A 23,775-nucleotide genomic window follows, 5' to 3' on the forward strand; every position below is an offset into this window, starting at 1 on the left:
CTGCTTTAATTGATATAATAACTTCAGGTGAAGAACATGAAGAAAGTTAAAGTATAATGGTAGGTAGGCTTGCTATCAGCCACTAAAACCGTGATGGCGAACTTTTTTATAAAAACCGCCCATTTTTGCAGTGCTGGTCAACCCGGTCCCTCCCGCCCACTAGTGGGCGTTTCATGGTGGGCCAATTGCGGCACCCTTTGGTTGCTCCACTACCACTCACCATGAAAGCTGGACCGCCCACTAGTAGGCGGGAAGGACCAGGTTGACCAGCACTGAAAAAGTGGGCGGTTTTTATAAAAAGGTTTGCCATCACGGCACTAAAACGTACTGTGCAGAGCCAATACTCTGACAATATTCTGATAAGTCAAGAATCTTGATTAACTTTTATACAACCATAATAAATTGGACACTGCAACAAAATATGCAGGCTACCTGACTGCATCTGCCTCAACTGACAGCCTGCAAGGGAGACCCCCAATATGACAAGTCATCATCTCAAAGCTTAGGGATAACTCACTTTGACAGGATGAGCAGTTTTACTCTCATCTCATTGAACCCATTCATTTTAACATAACACCACATGGTTCCTAATATGCATCACAGAGGTAACTTTGACTCTTTGGATTCAAATGCTATAAGTGAGCTGGAAGAGTGTTCTCTGTCTCTCTTTCCTCATCAGCATGGCAACAAAGAGCAAAAATGAAAGTCAGGTTTTATACCTGGACTGCTAACATATGAGCCCAAGGCCTCTCCCAAAAAAGTAATTTGGACCATAATCACACATGAAGTTTTGAACTCTGCTCAGAATTAAAAAAATGAAAAAAAGTCACAGTACAGTCAACTAACTCTTCAGTTATTTTGTCTTTTATCCTGTAGTCACCAGAAAATTAAAAAATCTCTAAAACTTTTTTATTAGTGGTCCTGAAATTATGATATTGAATTGTAGACATTAAAAGAATTTTTAAAAAGGTAGGATAAGATAAGATAGGGCAGAATTAGATCAAATCAGATACAATGAAAAATATTTGTAGGGATCAAAGGAAGAATAATTATTGTCCTGTAAAATTTTTGTTTCAAATTCATATATCTGTGTGAGTATACTAGGTTATGATTTAATTGATTTTCTGTGAGTTATTATGAAAATGTGTTTGAAAACTACTACCTTAAAGGATACATATATTAAATAAATAGCATTTCTTTATAAGAATACTATTAGCTTTGGGAGCTTGTCAAGTCCTCTTTCTAAGTAATCAGTCCACATATTGCAAGGCTTAAAGTCATCTCTTTCCCCTGTCCACTCAATTCCAATAGCACTTTTTGGTCACTGTAACCACCACACATTTCCAAATGCTACCTGGGAGATGATATAACCCTCTATAAAGAAATGAATCCACAGACATAAGGACACTAGTTCAGTTTATACCTGATGAGAAGCAACTGGTTCTAAGTATCCTTGTGTATCCAGAGCCTGACCTCCAAAGGAAATAGCTTTCTTAGCCCTTATGTCTGGTGTTAAATTCCTCTTTTTTTTTTTTAACTACTTGTTCTGCAAATTAGGTCTTCTGTTCTAAGCACCCATCAATCAGATAATAAATTCATTAGCAAAATGAAAAGAACACAACATACATTGCTAATAATGGAGTTCCAGGCATGTCACTCCCCACACAGTGTACTAAAAATGGACTCATCTTTATTTTAGTGTCTCCACACAAACATTTGTGCTCTTCAATAGCATTTCTGGAGTGAGGTTTTCCTTAAAATTGCAGAGATAATTATAAAGTTCCCTTTTAAAAGATAACCATTAGGAATTTTCACCATCAATTCATATTGACTGACTACTCTTCGGAGGATCCTCTATTCTACAGACAAGATTAAAGAAAAAAGCTATAGTTTCTGGTCTAAAGAATTCATATTGTAATCTTTTTATTTAGAGTTCAGATATTTCTTACTTCCTGTGACTTACTTTCTGTCATAGTGACAAACAGCTCATAATGTTTCAACAGCCATCCTTATCCACAGAATCCAGGAACAGTATAATATACAAAAATTTTTAAATGAACATAAAATTAGCTGGTCCTATTAGAGAACAATATTTACACTTGCACTTGAGTGGGGGAATTTTGCTTATTCAGAGAATAATAAAGTCTTTACCATATAAATTTTTAAAACTTAGTTATCTTCCCCAAGTTGGAAATAATAAACATTTTAAAGCTACAAAGAGGCCCCGGCTAGCAGCTCAGTGGATAGAGAGTCACCCAGCCTACTGACATTTTGAGTTCAATTCCAGGTCAGAGCAAACAGAAGAAGCAACAATCTGCTTTTCCCCTCCCTCTCCCCTTCTTTCCCTCTTTCCTTCCCACAGGCTGTGCCTCAATTGGTTCCAGCATGGACCCAGGCACTGAGGATAGTTGGTGCATCAGCCTCAGGCACTAAAAATAGCTCAGTAATCAAGCATCAGCCCCAGGCAAGGTTGCTGAGTAGACCCCAATCAGGGTGCATCTGGGAGTCTGTCTCACTTTCTCCCTTCCTCTCACCTAAAAATAAATATATAAATAATAAAAAATATATGAAGAGGAATAGTCTGAACTTATAAGTTATGCAGAAATGATAACTTGAATTTTTCACATACTCTCCCATTTCCGGCTAACATGGGACCAAACTATGTGAAACCAAGAATTAGGAGACCAAAAACTAGAAATCACAAAACTGTACACTGAATTACTCCCTTATTTTCCTTCTAGAACTCCAAGAGAAAGTGAACTCATCTCTCACTTCCCCTAATGAGCACCAATGGACAATTAGAGATGGACAAGCAAACCTTAAAGGAGTGTTTTTAAAACAGAAAATGACACAGGTTGCTCAAGGCTTACCTCCAAACATTTTATTGGATAAAAATGTCAAAAATAAATACATGAACATAAAGAAGAGAAAAGTGGAAATGAAGAATACCATATTGTAGGTTTAAATGATAAAGTGAACAAAGAAATATGAAGGGAAATACCATTTTTAAGACCATTATTTCTAAATGAAAAAGACAAAAAAACAAAGAGATTGCTCAAATGAGTAAAGGAAGGGCACAGAGTAGAAGACTTAGGGGGGCCGGAAATGCCAGGTAGATTGTACATTTCAAGTGTTCAGTAAAAATTATCCAAAGAGAAAAAGAAAAGCAATTAGATACTGGGTAAGGTAAATAAACAAATAAGGAAAATGAGGCCCAATTTGCAAGGGATGCCAACACAAATAGCAAGGGTTTTTTTTTTGGGGGGGGGGGTTACAGAGACTCAGAGAGTCCGAGAGAGGGATAGGGACAGACAGAGAGGAATGGAGAGAGATGAGAAGCATCAATCACTAGTTTTTCATTGCAACACCTTGGTTCTGGGGTCCCCAAACTATGGCCCGCAGGCCGCATGCGGCCCCGAGGCCATTTATCCAGCCCCCACCACACTTCCGGAAGGGGCACCTCTTTCACTGGTGGTCAGTGAGAGGAGCATAGTTCCCATTGAAATACTGGTCAGTTTGTTGATTTAAAGTTACTTGTTCTTTATTTTAAATATTGTATTTGTTCCCGTTTTGTTTTTTTACTTTAAAATATGTGCAGTGTGCATATGGATTTGTTCATAGTTTTTTTTATAGTCTGGCCCTCCAAAGATCTGAGGGACAGTGAACTGGCACTCTGTGTAAAAAGTTTGGGGACCCCTGCCTTAGTTGTTCATTGATTGCTTTCTCATATGTGCCTTGATCGAGGGCCTTCAGCAGACCGAGTAACCCCTTGGGTCCAAGCTGGTGAGCTTTGCTCAAACCAGATGAGTCTGCGCTCAAGCTGGTGACCTCGGGATCTCGAACCTGGGTTCTCCGCATCCCAGTCCGACGCTCTATCCACTGCGCCACTGCCTGGTCAGATTCCAGGGTTTTTTTGTTTTGTTTTGTTTTTTGGGTTTTTTTAAATTGTTTTGTATTTTATTATTTTTTTGTATACCAATGTAATAGCAATTTAAAATAAGTAGAAAAATTTAAAAATTAGATTTACTAAATTAACAATAAAAAATATGTATGTACACACACATATATATACTAGGAAAACTTTGAGGAGATTCCCACAACTTAAATATATTTTGAAGCACACAAATTAGGAGGCTGTAGAGTCAAATTAGTGATAAAGACAATGGTTATTCTAAAACTGTGGCCTGAATATCTAAGTATCCTGTCCTTAAAGTGGCCATTTTCATTGAGTACTAGGAGTACACTGGCAACATGACCCAGTCACAAAAAAGGTTTAGAAGCAGCTTGGTAGCCAAAGAAAAATAAGGAAAATATGTGCAAAAGGATAAGATTTCTGGAAAATGTAATCCCTACTTGGTTAATTACATCTAGGCTTCTAGTGGGGTTAAATAAACATCTGTAAATGCAATAACAGAATACACAAAAAAGCTTTTTCATAAAATTTCATAGCAAAAAAATGTGCAAAAATATCTTAAGAAACATTAAATTAGTAAGATTTTCTACTGGAAGCATGGAGTTGTCTTCCATACAGGAGACAAAGTGTGAATGTGGCAAAGACAAATAAACATTTTTATAAAGTTTATCTGTGGAATTCAAAGTATCACCTGTACATCTTTTAGTTTTCACTAATCTTTTCAGTTAGTGAAATATCAAACCACAGCATCATAAAATCCTAAAGGGCTGGATGACTTCCCATATATTAAATATTAACAATCAATGAGGATTAATAATTGCCAAAGGTTAAAACATAAACATCAGAACTATTTATAAGATGTTCAAATTAGACATAAGACCGAATGAGTTCCCCTGTAGGCATGTGTTGAGTATTAAAAATCATTGTAATAAAGAATACAAGACTACGTACTTTAATATCATTTTGAAACATGGTCCTCCAAAAAAGGAAGCTTAAAAAAATTGTAGGACATACTCTGTGAAAACATGTCAATATCGTGTGATTATAAAGATGTCCAAAATGCTGGTATCAATAGAACTGCTTAGGATCCAGCTTGAAGATCTCCAACATTTAATAACTGCATACAGAAGCATATGCTTGCAGAGAATGTATCAGGGGAATAACAAGGCACATAGGAAAAAATCAGGAGAGCATAATGCCATGGAAAATAAGCGCAGAAAACATTTCAGAAAGGAAGAAATGGTCAGCAAGATCAAAAATGCTCAATGAGATCTCAATAAAAGTCACTTTGGTAAAATGACAGAAGTCTCAAAAGCAGAAAAGGTAAATTGATGAATGGATTGGTGAGGAAATGGAAACAGCATAAACATGTCTTTGGAAAAATTTCAGTGTAGACTGGGAAAAGGAAAGGATAGTAGCTAGTAGCATATTCTAACTTTTATAAATGACACTATAACTCACTAGGAAGACTCATTCAAGACTCCATCATCCTTCATTCCTATTTGTTCACTATGCAATGTAGGTTATATCTAAATACTCGAATATATCATCTTATAGTCATCTTCCAATGACTCACCAACAGTAATAGGTTAAAACCCAATTTCCTTTGTATAGGATTTATGGCCTCTTATAATCTGATCAGCATTACCCATCTATCTTTACTTGTTACTTCCACCCAAAACTGCAGCCATACTGAACCAGTTACCATTGCTGAATGAACCAGGCTTTCGCATTCTTTGGGGCCTCCTGGAATACTGCTACTTTTTTCCAGAATGTTATGCACCAATGCAATCACTTCCCCACCTTCCGTTCAGATAGCAACTCCTTCTGATCTTTCAAATCTCCATTCAAGTATTATCTTTATGAATTCATTTGTTGATTTACAAAGTATATTTCATGTTCCCATAATAACTTTTTTTTTTTCTGAAGTTGGAAACGGGGAGGCAGTCAGACAAACTCCCGCATGCGCCCAACCCAGATCCACCTGGCACGCTCACCAGGGGGCGATGCTCCACCCATCTGGGGCATCGCTCTGTTGCAACCAGAGCCATTCTAGTGCCTGAGGCAGAGGCCACAGAGCCATCCTCAGTGCCCGGGCCAACTTTGCTCCAATGGAGCCTTGGCTGCGGGAGGGGAAGAGAGATACAGAGAGGAAGGAGAGGGGGAGGGGTGGAGAAGCAGATGGGCGCTTCTCCTGTGTGCCCTGGCTGGGAACTGAACCCGGGACTCCTGCACGCCAGGCCGATGCTCTACCACTGAGCCAACTGGCCAGGGCCCCCATCATAACTTTTTTAGGCCCCTCTTAAGATATTACTTTGTATTTGAGACCCAAACAGCCCGTTTGTCTCTTGAGAGTAGACACCCTACATTTTCTATGCATATCTCTATGCTTCACCCATAGTTAGAACTAATAAATGTTTTTTTTAAGTGAGTGAAAGGATGGATTTGTTACTAAAGGCATGGTATAAAGGCAAAGTATAACTAGCTTCAGAGTAGGTCATAGGTGGTATATACATAATGGGCTACTAGGGAAATTAGTGATTTGTAAGTCACAGGCGAATTATTTTTCTTGAAAATTTTATGTACTTCAAAGTTAAAATGAATCACATTCTGATGTAAAAAACTTTTTTTTTAATGAACTACCTTTCAATATGGTGACTCTCTCACTGACCTCAGCTTATCTGAATTTAAAATAAGAATCACCTAAAAAAAATGTACTATATATCTATAATATCCAGAGCATATTAAGTTATAAATGACATATTCCCTGTTTCCACAGTTCATAATCTGGTAGAGAGTTTAGACGTGGAAATAGACACTACTTTGAATTTTGATGGTAAGTACCTTATAACAAACAAAAAAAATAAAAAAGGTTATACAGGGTCTTGAATGGTTTGCTTAATGCCCTGATCTTGAATGGTTTGCTTAATGCCCTGAAATGAGAAGACATTTCATCCTGAAATTCAAAGCCAAAGTATCTCTTGACTCAAGACAAAGATGATCTCTTCGATTTTAAATCAGCTTTTGGTATCCAGGAACTTAGAGATAGAATGGCCACCTGTAAAATCACTTTGCCTATCTTTTTAACATCCAATTAAAAATGTAAAATAAAAAATATTAGAAATTTAAAACAAAGAGGCAAGTAAAATAATTTTTTATAGGATTCAATTTAAGTGTCTTAAGGTACAAAACAGTTTTGTCCTTTCCTATTGCTAAGCAAGATAAATGGGTGATTAAGAAGAGTTTAATGATTTTTCAAGGCTCATTCAAAAATCCTGGCTTGCTTTTACCTGTGTTTAAACTCCAAACTTGACAGCCTTTCTCCTTCCTTGAGGGTTTACATGTTATTTGGGGATTTTCTTTGTTTTTTTTTTCACTGAACCCCAAAATTCAGTGACTGTTAACATAAAACAGGAAGACATGATGGGGATAGGGGAAAATTCTGTGATTATAAAATATCTTTTATTTCCTACATTTAAACTTTAAAAGGATAAAAGAAGCTAAATTATCAATTGGTCAAACTACTTCTAGTCTATCTGGTTCTTAGTGAAGCATCCATACAAATAATTGCTAGTGTGGGGGAGGATAATTTGAAAAGATCCCACAGGTGGTAATTTTAATCTCACTTTCTCCACTTTGAGAATCACTGTTCTCCTTATTCAGGCAGCTGAAGTGTTGCAGCTGTAGTGGCTAGTGACTCACCTATTTTCTTTTCAATTGTATTACTTTTACTCTTTAGATTTCAAATTTTATTCTAAACTATCGACAAAACACATCACACTGGTCAGTCTCTGAAATCTGAAAGTACAGGTCCTGTGATTTTTAAGAAAAAAATTCAGTATTATCCATAATCATGCTTTTATAACAATTCCTAGCCAGACCTGTCACAAGCATGGGAACAAGACCTCAAAAGAACTTCCTTAGAGCTGTCCTCTTTTAGGAAAAAAAATAAAAGGCATGAGGCCATAAACCTTGCAAGACTTCTACATTTTGGTTTAAAAAGAGACTTCCCAGAAGTCTAAAGATGATTATACATCTTCTTTAAAAAATAAGAGAAATGTATAACTAGCTATATCTGTAAATCAAGAGAAAATGAATTATCTTAAGAGGTGCTTTATGGGATCATTATTTCACAGGAGAAAACAAGGAGACTATAGCGACAAGTCTGGTTAGAGGTACTGGATCATTCTAATTGTTCTAGCTGATGAATCTTCTTCAAGGAAAAAAGTCGGCTCCATTTCTGTTTTTAAAAATCCAGAGTGTCTGTAATAGTGCAAATAATGACAACCTTCCTGTTATTCTCACTTAAGAGGAAACCCTATAATAAGAGCTTCCCAAAATGTCAAATACTTGTCTCATAACAGGGCTTCTTTGTTCATTTACCACATCTCTTTTGATATGCACAGATAATAAAGTTCATGTAAAACTAAAGGTAATATATAGAGCAGAAGCCAACACTAATTCTGTATAAATATGTCTGATTAATAAGAGTGCCATTGTTATGGTTATTTTGTAATGTCACGACTAGTACAAGAACAGAAGATAGAAACTCTTACTTTCACTGTTTTTATTCATCCTCTGTCACCCAACCAGTTTTTTAATTTTTGTTCAGTAGGAGAAACGAACGATAGATTTTTGTCCTTTATTTCTTTTTCATTAGTTCATCTCATGAACTGTGAAACTAGCTTTAAAAGCAGGGTGGGAAGGGAGGGGGAATGAAGGGTTTTACTCTAAAATTAAACCTCCTGTCCTCTAAATAAAAGAAGTAGGAGGAGCAGGAAGCATCAACTCCCAAATGTGTCTTGACCAGGCAAGCCCAGAGTTTCGAACCGGTGACCTCATTGTTCTAGGTCAGTGCTTTATCCACTGCGCCACCAAAGGTCAGGTCACTTTTTCCTTTAAATTCTTATATCATAGACCCTGGCCTTCCTACTGGGGCAGCAGTATAATGTAAAAACTTGTAACAGTAGATCTTAAATTTAGCTGACATTTTTTATGTCTCTCACAACATACATACTCTTTAGATTGCACCCAAGAAGGAGATTATTAAATAGTAGCAGGAGACCAGTTACCAGACCATTTTGACTGAAAAAAGCACTGTGCCTTCTTGCTGACAAATCACACATTGGTACAATCATTATAATCAATTTCATAAATAAAGGGCTATTAATGACTGGAGGCAAAAAGGAGAGAGATTCTATCTCTCCCTGGCCCCTTCATCCTCCCTCAAACGCATGATAGCGTTAGCAGTGGAAGAAGCTATGCATGAGAAAAGGTGGACTCCGCTGAACCCAACTCTTCTGTGAAGCAGATTCTGCCCGTCAGAAGGCAAGGACCTATTTCTGTGATTAATCCCATTCTGCTAGGGCTGGCATTGCTCACAGCTCACTTCTTTTTTTTTTTTTTTTTTTAAATATAGGCCTTTCTTTCCTTTTTATAAGGGAAATTTACATATTTTCAGTTTCTCAATCCTTTCTATGTTTTATTTATGAATACAGCCCTTCTTGATGGTAACTTTAATGTGAAAGAGGTAGTAATTAATGCCCCAATCTGCTAGGTTAATCCCTTTCCACACTCTCTACAGAGAAGTTTAAGGTAAGTAACAGTTTACAGTCAATATTAGGTTTAATTACGCTTAATGAGAGTTATTTCTCTGTTTACTAACTGCATTTAGGTGCGTGGGTCCTAGATGAGTTTTCCCTTGGCCTCATTCTGATTTGTTAATAGTGCCACTGTGTACTGTATACTCAGTGTTTAAACCTATAAAGCTACTCCTGGAGAACAAAGCAAGTCAGGCACCTGTTTCAGTTGAGACACCATTAAATAAATGCAGCCTTCACACAACTGTATCTTTCTTAGGGAAGAGAGCTATTATTTTAAAACAGTTTCCAAACAGATCCATTTGAGAGGCTAATTATTGCCTAAATTTCAGATCTTAGGTAAATCTACATATAAAATGCTATTTCAAACTAAGAATAATCAATAGTCATTTGTATAAGATTAAAGAGTATTAAACACTTCTAAGACTTTCTGTATTAATTTTTCAATGTTATCATTTCAAATGCTAAGATCTAAAACTACTTTGACAAGTTACTGGTTTGGCCTTTTTTATCTTATTATTTTTAATAGAAATGTCTTTTCTCTTAAAATTGTATTTCACTTTATTACAATATATAGAAAAAAATATTTGTTTTCTTACTGAGCTTTAAAAATAAGCACCAAAACAAATACCCAGACCTAAAGGAGATCATGCAGTGACATACAGAAAATTTAGTACATATAATTTTTAAAGGATCCTTTTTTGCTATATTTGTGTTGTAGATAAATTCTGAGTATAACTAACGATATAGTTCGTCAAAGTTTGACCGGCTAATTAATTCAATAAACACTTACTGACAACCTGGTCCTAACTAAACAGAAAAATGAAGAAGGCATATATACCCTCCCCTCAAGAAGTTTACCATTTGGGAAATAAGGCAGGCATAAGTAAAAACTATCCTCCAGAGTGTTAAGAGTTAAACTCATGTGCGTACATGTGAAGGAGACATTAAGATGTGTTGATTCTGTAGTAGAGGATAAATAAACTTCCACTAGTGACACAGAATTTTTCTGGGTTATGCAAAAGCCTTAGAAGCAGGCAGAATGAACGTTAAGAACAAAGGAACCCAGAAAAATAGGACATAGTGTGTTAAGACAGCAAAGAGTGTGGTGTGGACAGGAAAAATTGTGAATGTAAAGAAAGGAGGTGAGGCTGAAACGGAAGAGTCGAAGAAAAGTTACCTAGTTTGCTCAGTAAGTCAACTAGGGCCAAATTTTTTAAAATTTCAGTGTCATCCTGTATTACTTATAAGTAATATGAGAAATAGGAAAAGGTGAAGGAGTATCTTTTATTTATTTATTTATTTTGTATTTTTCTGAAGTGAGAAGCAGGGAGGCAGAGAGACAGACTCCCACATGCGCCTGACTGAGATCCAGCCAGCATGCCCACTAGGGGATGACACTCTGGCCATCTGGGGCGTTGCTCCGTTACAACCAGAGCCATTCTAGCACCCGAGGCAAGGCCATGGAGCCATCCTCAGTGCCCAGGCCAATTTTGCTCCAATGGAGCCTTGGCTGTGGGAGGGAAAGAAAGAGAGAGAAAGAAGAGGAAGAAGGGTGGAGAAGCAAATGGGTGCTTCTTCTGTGTGCCCTGGCCCGGAACTGAACCCAGGACTTCCACATGCTGGGTGCATGTGCTACCACTGAGCTAACTGACCAGGGCCATGAAGAAATATCTTTACCAAACAAAAATGAGATCAGTATAAAACTTGAAATTAAAATGAACCTTCCTAAGCCTACTGATCTCTAAAAACCATTTTCATATTTCAAAATTCCCATAACGTATTTACAAGTCCTTACATTTAGTTCAAAGAATTGGTTTTTGCATGGGAAAATAAAATTCCTAAAATGTTACCTATCTAAAAGATTGGATGATTACATAAGACAGAAACTAGTGGGGAGAGAACCTTGTAGATCCATATCTCAAAGACATCTGAGAAATCTAAACCTGATTAAATGTACTTTGTGAAAAAGTGGTCGCAATTAGTTTCAGAAATATTTTTGCCTTTTGAAAATTCTACTTTTAGTTAACATATCCTGACTTTGCTTTTAGAAACAAAATAGAGGCCAACATTTCCTTAAAACCCACAAACTAATAGGTATTAAAAGAAAAAGAGTACAATCTAAACTATATACTTTATTAGAAAAAGATCACACATCTGGATGCCTTTCTGTACTTAGCTAACCTGGGCTTTCTGCTATCTTATTCTCAACTGAGTACCTTGAAGTATGCACACTGTGAAAACGCTTGTCCAGTTTATATTCTTACCTACCATGCTATTTTGAACCACCCTGAGGACTTTCAAATTACTGTCTGACATAGGTATTCATAGATGCCTAGTTCTGTATCCCTGCTCAAGGAAAAGAGAAAAGCCCAGATTCAAATGGTAATAACGTCTGTATCATCATGATAAACATATTTAAAAGTCAGTCTCATCCTGATACCAGTTATATAAAATAAATATAATCTTAGTATAACTCACAGGTTATTATATTTAAATTTCTATAGGTATGTAACAAACTTAACATACTGCTAGAAATATGCATAAAACATTTGAATATAGTATGCATATGCAAGCAGGCTATTTACTATATTTTAATGTACATATTTATATATATTTATATTTCAGCATTTATTCTTGAAAGCTAAAGGGAAAATAGTCAAACTGTTTTCATAATACAAATTCTAACTGAAATAAAATGTCATTTAAAAACTGTAATTAATGGCTGCTATGTCAAACAGTGAACCAAAGGGTCAAACCTTATAATTCACAGTTTGAGAGGTCATAGCTCAAATTATAACTTTAAAAAACTGATTATCTGTGAGTAATTTGACAAATCCATCTAATATACTCAGAAAGCATAAAAAATATTTTTGAGTGAAAAGAATGTATGTCCAAGTAGACAGGTGATAGAGGAAATGGCCTTTTTATTGAACAAGGCTGAAGTCCAGCATAATGACTTGGAGTGCCTTTGAATGAGCATGCAAGGCAGGAAGGCCAAACAGTACACACATCCAAAGAGAGCATAATGGACAATTCTGATCAGAACAAATATATTCCACACACATGTCCAACGAGAAGAAGAAATATAATTTCCATCCCCTTTTCTTCCATCACTATTACTACAAGCCAATTCACAAACCATTAGCAAACAATATTTGAAAAAAAATAATTTTTTGTAATTTAAAAAATGTTAGAAAATATTCCTGTAATTTTTCAATTTGAGATCTGAAAATACATATTGAGGTTATCTATAAAATATATAATAAACCATGGTATACAAAGTTTTTTATACTCACCTTGAAAGTAAATATTGCTTCAACTGTTCTCCCAAGGCCACATGTACATTAAAACATAATCTGAATTAATTTGCCCACCTGCAGTGTTTAAATCTAAAAGTAATTTACTATTAATAAGGCAGGCCATTGAAGATAATTCCTACATTGTAGACCAAATTCTCTAACTCATGCCAAAACTTAGAAGTCCAGCAAAATTTAATTATATATCTATGTTTGTAATGTTTATGTGTTTATTATATTTTCCAATTACACTGTAAGCTCCACAGGGTAAGGGTTATGTCTTCTTTGTTCAATCATTATATATAACAACTAGGAAGATCCTGGCACAGAAGAAACTCAATAGATACATGCTGGAGAATAGAAAGAAGGAATGGCGTGAAGGAAGGTGGGAGGATTATGATTAGCTAATATCCTCTAGCATTATTTGTGTGATTCTGGAGAGAAAAAAAATGTTTAAATGTACAGTCGTTCGAGTTAGTTTACCTACCCAGCAATTCAATGATCCATCCAACTATCCTAGAAATCAAGAAAATTTAAAACACGCTTAAAAATAAAAAATAGATGAAAAATGAGAAAGAAATTAGTGAGAAACACAATGCTTTATATACGTATACATGTAAAGACACAAATATAAAAGAAAGAAAATTTGCTTTCTTAACTTCTTCAGTATAACCTTATTATAACCCCAATTATAATGTTTTTATTATAACAAAACACTAAGAAAATATTTACTACTTCCTCATCTGGTCATGTACTACAGAAACTATATAAGCCAGGTTCCTTATATCATGAGCCATAGAGTCTATTGGAGGAGACAATCCTCCAACAATTAATATTCAATCATAATAAAAGGTAATAAGTTATAATAGTAAGAATAGTTTTTTTCTGAGAGACAAAGCAGGATTTTTCTCTGAACCAGCATAAATGCTTACATGGTAATCGCTGTACTTTGATGCCACTATGTCCTGCTCCAAGAGATTTTTTGATACATATAAACATTGTTGGCTCTTGATGCACAGGAAAATATTACTTGTACAAATGAAATCTGAACATGTAAATCATTATCACATAAAAAAACACGTTTGAAAAATGACCTTTTTCTTATAAGTGAAAGTCTAACTCTGATTCCATTTAACCTTGTAATATGTTTCTGTCATTCCACTGGACCAGCTCACACAGACTGGGCTCTTGATCGGTCCTGGGCTCAACCATCTGGTCCTTAATTTACTTAATTCTTTTTTAATACTGACAAGTGTATTAGTAACACTTCTTTGATCACTGGCAAATAGAGAGCCACCGCACAACCAAGATTTAACCTAATTCTGAAAGTCACTAATTAATTGCGGATAGAGATTGGGGAGTATCACAGAGATACAGTGGTACCTTCAGATACAAGCAGACCAACATACAAACTTTTTTAAGATACAAGCTGCGACTCGGTCCATATTTTTGTTCGAGATCCGAGCAAAATTCTGAGATACAAGCCGTGATTGGGGAAGCTGCCACTAGTCAGTGCGTTGGTGCACGGGTCCAGTATCAGCAGCCCAACACCAGCATCTTGTTTTTTCTCACGTGTTACCGGCAGAATCAAGTCATCTCATGTGCTGTACTCGTTCTTGCATCATTTTTGCATTTTTTACTAACTTTTTTTGTGTGCTATCATGGGGTTGAAGAAAGTGAGTGTAAAGGACAATGGTGAGAAGAGAATGATGTCAATAGAAGTAAAGCAAGAAATAATAGAAAAACATGAGTGTGCTGTCCGAGTGATTGAACTGGCAAGGCTGTATGACCGCAATACATCTACAATTTGTACCATCCTTAAACAAAAATATGCCATCAAAAGTGAAAATCCAGCGAAAGAAACTACAATTCTGACCCAATTAAGGAAAAATATCCATGAAGAAATGGAGAAGCTTCTGCTGGTATGGGTGAAAGAGAAAGAGAAAGAGCTGGAAAAAGATACAGTGACGAAGACTGTAATATGTGAAAAGCCACATACTATTTAAGGTGACTTGAAGAAGAAAGAGCCATCACCCTCAAAAGAGGCAGAAGATACGTTTAAGGCAAGTCACGGCTGGTTTGAAAATTTCAAGAAGAGATCTCGCATCCACTCGATGGTGAGGCATGGTGAAGCTGCAAGTGTTGACATTAAGGCAGCTGAGGAGTACATCACACGTTTTGCTGTGCTTATTACAAAGGAAGGCTACATCCCCCAACAAATGTTCAACTAGGACGAAACAGGATTGTTTTGGAAAAAAGTGCGCTGGAGAACTTTCATGACTGCAGAGGAGAGAAGCTGCCAGGCCATAAACCCATGAAGGACTGTCTGACTCTTGCATTGTGTGCAAATGCTAGCAATGACTGTAAAATAAATAAACTGCTAGTGTATCATTCCAAAAATCCTCGAGCCTTTAAGACTCACAAGATTCTTAAAGAAAAACTGCAGGTTATGTGACGCGCCAATGCTGGGGCATGGGTTATGCAGCAGTTTTTTATTGAATGGGTAAATCTCGTCTTTGGTCCTGCAGTGAAGAAATATCTTCAGGAAAATAAACTCGTGATGAAAGCATTACTAATCCTTGATAATGCTCCAGCCGACCAACCTGGTCTTGAAGATGACATTCTCGATGAGTTCAAATTCGTCCAAGTCCTCTACCTCCCACCCAACACGACTTCAATCTTGCAACCTATGGATCAGCAGGTCATGTCCAACTTTAAAAACCTTTACACAAAGCTTGTCCTGCCACTGCTTTGAGGTGACTGAGAATACAAATTTAACCCTTCAAGAGTTTTGGAAAGATAACTACAACATCGTGATTGTTTACGCATTATTGACTTGGCATGGCAAGAGATTACAAAAAGAATCTTGAACTCGGCATGAAAAAAGTTTGGCCTGATGTTGTTGCAGACAGGGACTTCGTAGGATTTGAACCAGAGTCTGAGACTGAGGTAGAAACGTTGGAGGAGATTGTGTCCCTTGGAAAGTCGATGGGTCTGTAGGTAGATTAGAGTGACGTAAACAAGCTCGTCGAGGAACATGAGGAGGAACTCTCAACTGAGGAGTTGAAGGAGCTACAGATGATGCAACATACGGAGCTTCTGCAAGAGATTAGTAGTGAGGAGGAGGTAGAGTCGGAGGAAGTGATTTCTACAAGTGAAATTAAAGACATGCTGGCAATGTGGGAGAAGCTTTCAAGTTTCATTAAAAAGGAACACCCAGAAAAAGTTTCAACTGGTCGTGCTTCAGCACTTTTTAATGACACTTGTTTGTCACATTTCCGTAACATTTTAAAAGGCAGGCAAAAGCAAACCTCTTTGAATAGATTTTTCTTCAAAAGTCCTGCAAGTGAATGTGCTGAAAGTGCAGCCAAAAAGGCAAAAACAAGTGATGATTAAATGAAAAATACGTAATGTTAAGCTTAGGTTAAGTTTAAAGTTAAGAAAGTGCATTTTTTTACAATTAAGTTTTTGTGGTTTCATTTTAAGTAAAGAAAGTGCAGTTTTAGTTTTGTTTAAAGTAAAGAAAATGCAGTTTTAGATTTACATTTAGTGTTAAGAAAGTGCAGTTTTAGTTTACGTGTCTACAGTGCCTGCATCCCTTCCTCCTTCCCTCCTCCTCCGCCATTCACCTCCGTTAGCCCCACTTGTCTGTCTCCAAGATAAGAATACAGTACTAAATAACACTTTTCTTTTACTTCATATATTTTGTTATGCATTGGTAAAGTATACATGTGTGTTTCTTAATTAAAACCATGTCTTTTTTTTATAATTTAGGATGGTTTGGGGATGTTTCACAGGGCTGGAACGAATTAAATCTATTTCAGTTATTTTAAATGGGAGAAATTTGTTTGATATACGAGTTGACTGACTTACGAGCTTGGTTACAGAACAAATTAAACTGGTATCTCAAGGTACCACTGTATGGTGAGCATTACTACAATAAGTAATCTAATTCCAAAGAAGTAAGCATGTTAATCTGCTTCCTACTTTATTAGATAAATAAAAAACATCTTATCATCACTAAAGAATATAAAGAGAGACCTGAATATTTGAGGAAATGGTAGATAGAAGACAAAATGCAGCATTTAGGCAAGAAAAACCAATCGCCTACATACTATAGGCAATTTCATGGTTTCTCTTGGTATATTCTGATCGCTCCATTTATCAGTGTGTTTCATGAGCATAGTTTATTCAATTAATAAACAAAAGCTTCCAAAGAAAACAAATAAGGTAAATTAATCCAGTTAAATGAATTGATTCTCCTTCTGGTACTTAAGGTATACATACATTACACAACTTTGAAAGCTGCATTAATCTTTTCAAACCATTAAGGTCACACTTACTTGAGCTTTTGTTAGCTTATAAGAGAGAACACAGTTTCCAAAGGTGCTAAAAAGTCATTTAGAGAGAAGGTATTGTCTAATTCAGTACTGAAACTGGGAATTCAGGTATTTTAAGTTAATTAAAGAACATTTATTTTTTAAATGAGAGATAGTCTGAACACCTTCATTTTCCATGAAATTTAGATTCTTTCAAAGAACATCTACGTATTGTTGTGTGTGTTAATTCAAGCATCATTTAAAGTTTTGTAACTGAATTCCCTAAAACTAATAATTCTGAGTAAGGTCAAATCCATTCTCCTCATTTTTAAGATCAAACAATAAAATATCAACTAAAATTCTCTTAGAGATTATTTTTTGGTTCTAGTTTATTTCCCTTTTTTCATGAACACTTTGGGAAAAGATGACATGCAATTATAGTACTTACCCTAAATAACTAGAATCTCAGACTAAAACTTATAAAGTTGTGGACTGTGAGATAGATATTAGTATTTCCTTAATCAAATTTTGCAACAAATAAACAAAAGTTAATTGGTTCACATGTAGATGTAAATTGATGAAAGGCCAAAGATTAAGAATAAATGGGAGTGGGAGGGAGCACACTGTTTAATATGTAATTTAAGAACTGTTAAGGAAGTGGGGCATGGTTTACCAGTATATGAAAAAAGAAGAATGGATGCTTTTGCATACAAAAAGAATGCAGGTACAGAAACATAATAGAAGCTTTGTGTTTCAATGGAATTTAAAGTCCTCTGGGCAGTGATCTCCTAAGAAGAAACAGAAACAGATACAATGCAATGATTAACTAACTGACAAATCTATTATTCATGACAGGTATGTAAGCACTCAGGGCACCGAGGTTGGTGGCCTTTCCTCATGAAGCAACTTTGCCAGTACAGACTGGATGCCTGGAATCAGGCATGACACAAAAACAATAAAGCCTATAACCAGCTAAGGGAAGATTCAGCACAATCCAACTATAGTTTTGTTTTGTTTTTCTTTTCTTTTTCTTTTTACTATTAATTTTAATGGGGTGACATTAATAAATCAGGGTACATATGTTCAGAGAAAACATCTCTAGGTTATATTGACATTTAATTATGTTACATACCCATCACCCAACTATAGTTTTTAATAGCACTAGAAATCTCTATTGAATGTTTCTCCTTATAATTAGCATATACTGTATTTACAGAATATTGCCCAACACTTACCTCTATCTTACTGTGCATAGCAACATGCCTGAAACAATTACCTGGAAATTTGTAGCATACTACAGAACAAAGTGACTTTATCATTAGTTGGCAAAAATTTATGTTGATAGGTATGACCATCTTGTCATTACATGAACAGATGGTGAAAGTGAGTCCACTTCACTAACAGTATATTGTGTGGGCCTTTTTATCCCTGAACAACCAAACCAAACCAAACGAAAGTACAACACAGAAGAGGTCATTATGCCTTCCCTCATTTGGTTGGCAGCTTTATCTGTGAAATACGAAAATAAATAAACAATTTGGACTGTAATCCTGCATAGTACCATTTCCACATACCATTTAATTAAATATTTAAGTATTCATATTTTAAAAATTATCCTGATATTTGTGAAGATTAAAAAAATACATGAGATTTTTTTTAATCTTTCAACTTCATGATCTGCAATAAAAGGAGAAAAATAAAATACTCATATAGCTTATTCTTTAGAGTTTTTTTTATTTAAGTAACAGTTTACAGGGGGAAAAAAGCAAGTTACAATTCTTTGCTATTATTTAGGTATTTTAATAAAATGTTAAGTGTGTGTGTGTGTGTATGTGTGTGTGTGTGTGTGTATGTGTGTGTGTGTGTATATATATATATATATATATATATATTTCAAAAACCAAGCCCCATATTAAAATCTATTTCTATTAGAAAGGCTGTACTCTGAGTATATATTACATTTACTGAATAAATTTTAAATATAACAGCTGAAATATTCAAAAATAAATGAATTAATAGTCTAGCAGATAACTAATCACCAATTATTACATTTACACTGTGAGATCTTTTGAAAAAAACATACACTCATTGTTAAATGGACTCAGTATTATAGCTTGATCTCTATAATCAATCAAAAATATAAAATACTACCTTGATTTTGTGAAATAAAAATATTAAAGCACAAAGGAGAGATAAAAATTAAAAATATATTTCTATAACAGCCAATAGTAAAAAACAACAGCTGAAAATAATATTGCTAAAATGCATCTACACATGTGGCTATAGAAACTCACATTAAAGGAGAATTCTGGTTACTTACTTTCAAAAAGAGCTGATAAAGTATGTGGTTTAAGAGTACATCTTTAGTATTTCTATACCTTAAAATATTACTATTAATTTTTCATCAAGTTGTCATTTTCTCTGACATTTGGTTTTATTAATCAAGGCATTTATCATTAATTTGTAGAAAATATCATAATTAAGCCAAAAAAATAAAATCCTTAAAAGGTTAAAATTAGAAAGCAGGTGAATTAGAACTTTGACATTACCCTGCTGACATACAGGAGCTTTTTGAAAGTATGGGAATCAATTTTTTGCAGTTAGTTTGGTGTCTTAATCTTGCCTTAATCTGGCTGGGGTTTTTTTGTTTGTTTGTTTCTAATGTTATAAAGATTTGATTTAAAGATCTCTGACAGTTCTAACATTCAGGTGAAAGTACTGCTGCTGCATTTGGAACCATTTGCATATCCCACTGCTAAATGGAATTTTTGAGGTATGCACTGGTGTAAAGAAATTAAAACAAGCTATCCCACGTGCTTCAGTATATGTAGTCACAACACTGATGGCTGGATCTCACCACCCCACCCTCCTCCAATGTAACCTGTGATTTATTCTTCTATAATAAATTACTGTACCATGTTATTCTCACTGGAAATCTAACCACACATGTAAGAAGCAACGTAATTACAGCCCCCTCTTGTCTAAGAAATCTTCAATACCTATGAGCTCTTCCTACAAAATGCAGGGACACAAGTTGATTGTAAACTTCTTGCATGAAATCCTGAACTTTAGTATCCACAAAATTTCATCTGAACAGTTGTATTGTTCTCAACAAAAGTATTTTTATTTCTTAGAATTAGTTTTAAAGCTCTTCCTGATGAGGAATAGGTACTAAGATTTTGACTTTCAGCCAATATGTCTATGTAAGAGAAGAGCAAGTTACAAAATCAGAACCATTTCAAACTGATGTAATAAGGGAGAGCCCATAATACATTCCCATACAGAAGGAAGAAGGGGTACAGCAACGTCCAATTAGGCTTAGATATTCTCAGATGATACAAACTTTATTCTTTTTTACTTATAATTACAGATTATTTTTTAGGCAGACATAGAAAAAGATATTTAATGTGTTAAAGGGCAATAAAGGAAAGACTTGAGTTAGTAAACCCAAAAACTTAAATACGTATTATTAAACTTTTCAAAAAGATAAAAGCCATTAAAAAAATCACTGGACATTACCTTTTAGCCTTCAGAGTCTCAATGGGCAAGTTTTAACACTTCCTTTGTGTGACTGTAAAAAGAAACATTTAAAATTAGAAAACTGCCAAGAAAACAATTTAATTTCCATAGTATCTTTATGACTAGTTATGAGAAGTAGCTAGCTAAGTTTGAATATGAAACTAATATCTAGAATATGTCAACTAATATCTATAGTTTTTTTTAAAGGCTAACATTCATTTGTGTATGTGCAGAACAACTACTCAGTAAAATGTGGGTTTATACAGAGAACAGGTTATTTATTATAGTATTCTTTAAAATTTTCCTAATTTACACAAATAATATTTATATTTTTATAATTTAGAAAACTAATACCAAATAGTCTTTATCCCATTTATTTTTTTTATTTTTAAGTATCAGAGATATTGCAAAGATTTACTACATACAATATAATGGTAAGTACTAATGAGTCAGGAAATATATAAGACAAAAAAGACACAGACTCTATCCTCAAAATAGTGAGTGAAGATAATACAAAAAGATAATCCAAAAAGAATAAAAAGTAAATGGGTGGAAAAAAAATAGGCAACAGAGAGTAACATGTTCAAAATAGCTTGAATTGGTCTCCAGTACCTAATGCATTGACATGAGAACACGGTTTTGTTTCCTGCCCTAGCAAGCAAGGCTAGTACTAGGGTCCTTCTCAGATTGTGAGGGAGGGATGTCAAATAATTGGATAGTATAGAATCAAAGCTGGGATCGGGAGCAAGCAGTCAAGCAGGCAGGATGTAAACGTACCTCTAAAGTCAATTTGGTGAGTTTCAACAAGAAAAGATTTTCCTAGAAACAATTCTCCTCTTACAAGTTCAGTTTGATATTGTACGTCCTTGGAAAATGATCTAAATTTGCTTTGAAACCTCAAAGATGACCTTTGAGGTCATATTTACTAATAATCTCCATAGAAATTCAGACATTTGAAGTCTCAAAAGCAGTTTTACTAATGAAAATGCAAACATAACCATAAGCCGATCCTGTAAAACAGTATGTCTACAATAAAAGGCCCACTAAAATGAAAAAAAAAAAGTCTTGGAGAATTTTAATTGATTGGATCTTTAATAGTCATAAATGATATTTTACAAAGGGGGAAAAAACAAACCACACCAAAAGAAACCCGTTACCTTGTTTTGTTATATAACACCTTAAGTCTAACAATTTATTTGCTTGTTTGTTTCCCCTCCTAGAATGAATACTAAATGAAAGACTATAAACAATGGGTTGTAGAAATGAGTTTAGGCTTTACTGATTGATAAATGGGATTTAGAAAAGGAAGGTGAGAGCCCTAATATATTCAGGCTACATGAGTAATATCATACTTATTCTGCAACATCAAACTTTAGAAGAGGCACTGAAAATTAGAATTTCTTAGGAGATCTAAGATCAGAGCCATTATTCATGGAAAAACAAAGGGTAAATAGGAATGGAAAAGAAAAAGTTCAGGTTTTTAAGGATGAAGGAGGGAAGGACATATGAGAAAAATATATAATTTAGCTACTGCAGGATATGTTATAAAATTAATTTTTTTTTGTCTGTCTACCCCAAAAGAATGAATGTGCCATAAGGTCAACACTCTTTTTTTGACTATATTACCCATTTTCATGAATGGTTTCTGCCACAGAGTAGGAGATCAATGAATATTTGTTGAATAAAAGAATGAACAGCCTGACCAACTTATGAAACAGGCACTAAGTATATTTACATCATTTACAGGTGAAGAAATTTATGCTTAAAGAAGTGAAATGTGATAAATTAAACAATGCCCTTTTATACCTCTAAATTTATACAACCCATTATTTATAGTCTTCCACTCAATATTCATTCTAGAAGGGAAAACAAACAAGATGCAAATAAATTGTTAGACTTACAGTGTTATATAACAAAACAAGGTAACAGCATTGATAATTACATGGGCTGATATTTACATGGATTTGCACAGCAAAGCTTCTCAGAGGAGATGACAATAACAAAAGGCCTCAATAAAGTGACACAGTCAAAAATTATTTGGGCCTGACCAGGAGGTGGCGCTGTGGTAGAGAGTCAGACTGGGTCGCAGAGAACCCAGGTTCGAAACCCCAAGAACGCCGGCTTGAGTGCGGGCTAATCTGGTTTGAGCAAGGCTCACCAGCTTGAGCCCAAGGTCGCTGGCTTGAGCAAGGGGTCACTCCGTCTGCTGTAGTCCCCAGGTCAAGGCACATATGAGAAAGCAATCAATGAACAACTAAGGTGCCACAATGAAGAATCGATGATTCTCATCTCACTCCCTTCCTGTCTGTCTGTCCCTATCTGTTCCTCTGTCTGTCTCTCTGTGTCTGTCACAAAAAAAAAAAAAAAATTATTTGGGAGACAATATGGATTAAAACAAGATAGATATTACCTTTCTCACAAAACGGCTAGCACACAGGAAACAGTATTCTCAATGACTACTATTTTATTGTGTTATTTTTTTAAATACTAAATTCCAACACTATTGTTATAAATTTGTCAAACATTCATTTTCTGTTTCCCTACAACTCCTTAAATAGTGCCTAGCAAGAATTCAGTAAAAACATCTATAACTGAAAATAGAAATACACATTACCAGTTCATTAATTAGAAAAAGTAAACAGATTATGTGAGTATAAAAAGGTCGCCATATTTAATGTGATTGAGTCAATTTAATTGTTAAATCAATGTTTCTTAATAATCATGTGTGGATTAAAAAGAAAAAGATATTTAAAATGTCTACAGCCAATAAATCATAGATTACAAAATAAGGTAAAATGAGGAGAAAAATGAAGTTTTCAAATATTAACCCACTGTCTTGACCATTTACATGTTCTGTCTGCTTTCATCAGCTTAATACATTTTCTAGTGCAAGGAGTCTACTACACAGGTATCCGATTCAGTTATATATTCCTATTATGAACCCTGAGCCTGATAATTCTGCAAACAGTCAATAAATCTTTGTTGATCTGAACTGAACTAAAAATATCTTTGGTAATTCTGAATCTTTAAAGTTAGTTCAAATTTTGAAATAATATAGAAGACTGCAATAGAAAAAAAATCAAGTGTTAGGCTTTGACCCTATAGCAAAGGAGTAGCAAACAAGG

At 35.0% G+C, this 23,775-nt stretch overlaps 1 protein-coding gene across 8 annotated transcripts in view; it reads right to left on the bottom strand.

Annotated features, from left to right (window-relative positions):
- Nucleotides 1-23,775, bottom strand: part of ZBTB20 (zinc finger and BTB domain containing 20) — an 895,053-nt gene that overhangs the window by 694,719 nt on the left and 176,559 nt on the right. For all 8 annotated transcript variants that reach the window (XM_066347052.1, XM_066347050.1, XM_066347049.1 and 5 more), the window contains exon 2: nt 20,651-20,702. The gene's annotated coding sequence lies outside the window, so the exon portion shown is untranslated. The remainder of the gene's footprint in view (nt 1-20,650; nt 20,703-23,775) is intronic.

This window comes from Saccopteryx leptura, chromosome 8 (genome assembly GCF_036850995.1).
Source record: "Saccopteryx leptura isolate mSacLep1 chromosome 8, mSacLep1_pri_phased_curated, whole genome shotgun sequence".
In the NCBI taxonomy this organism is placed as follows: domain Eukaryota; kingdom Metazoa; phylum Chordata; class Mammalia; order Chiroptera; family Emballonuridae; genus Saccopteryx; species Saccopteryx leptura.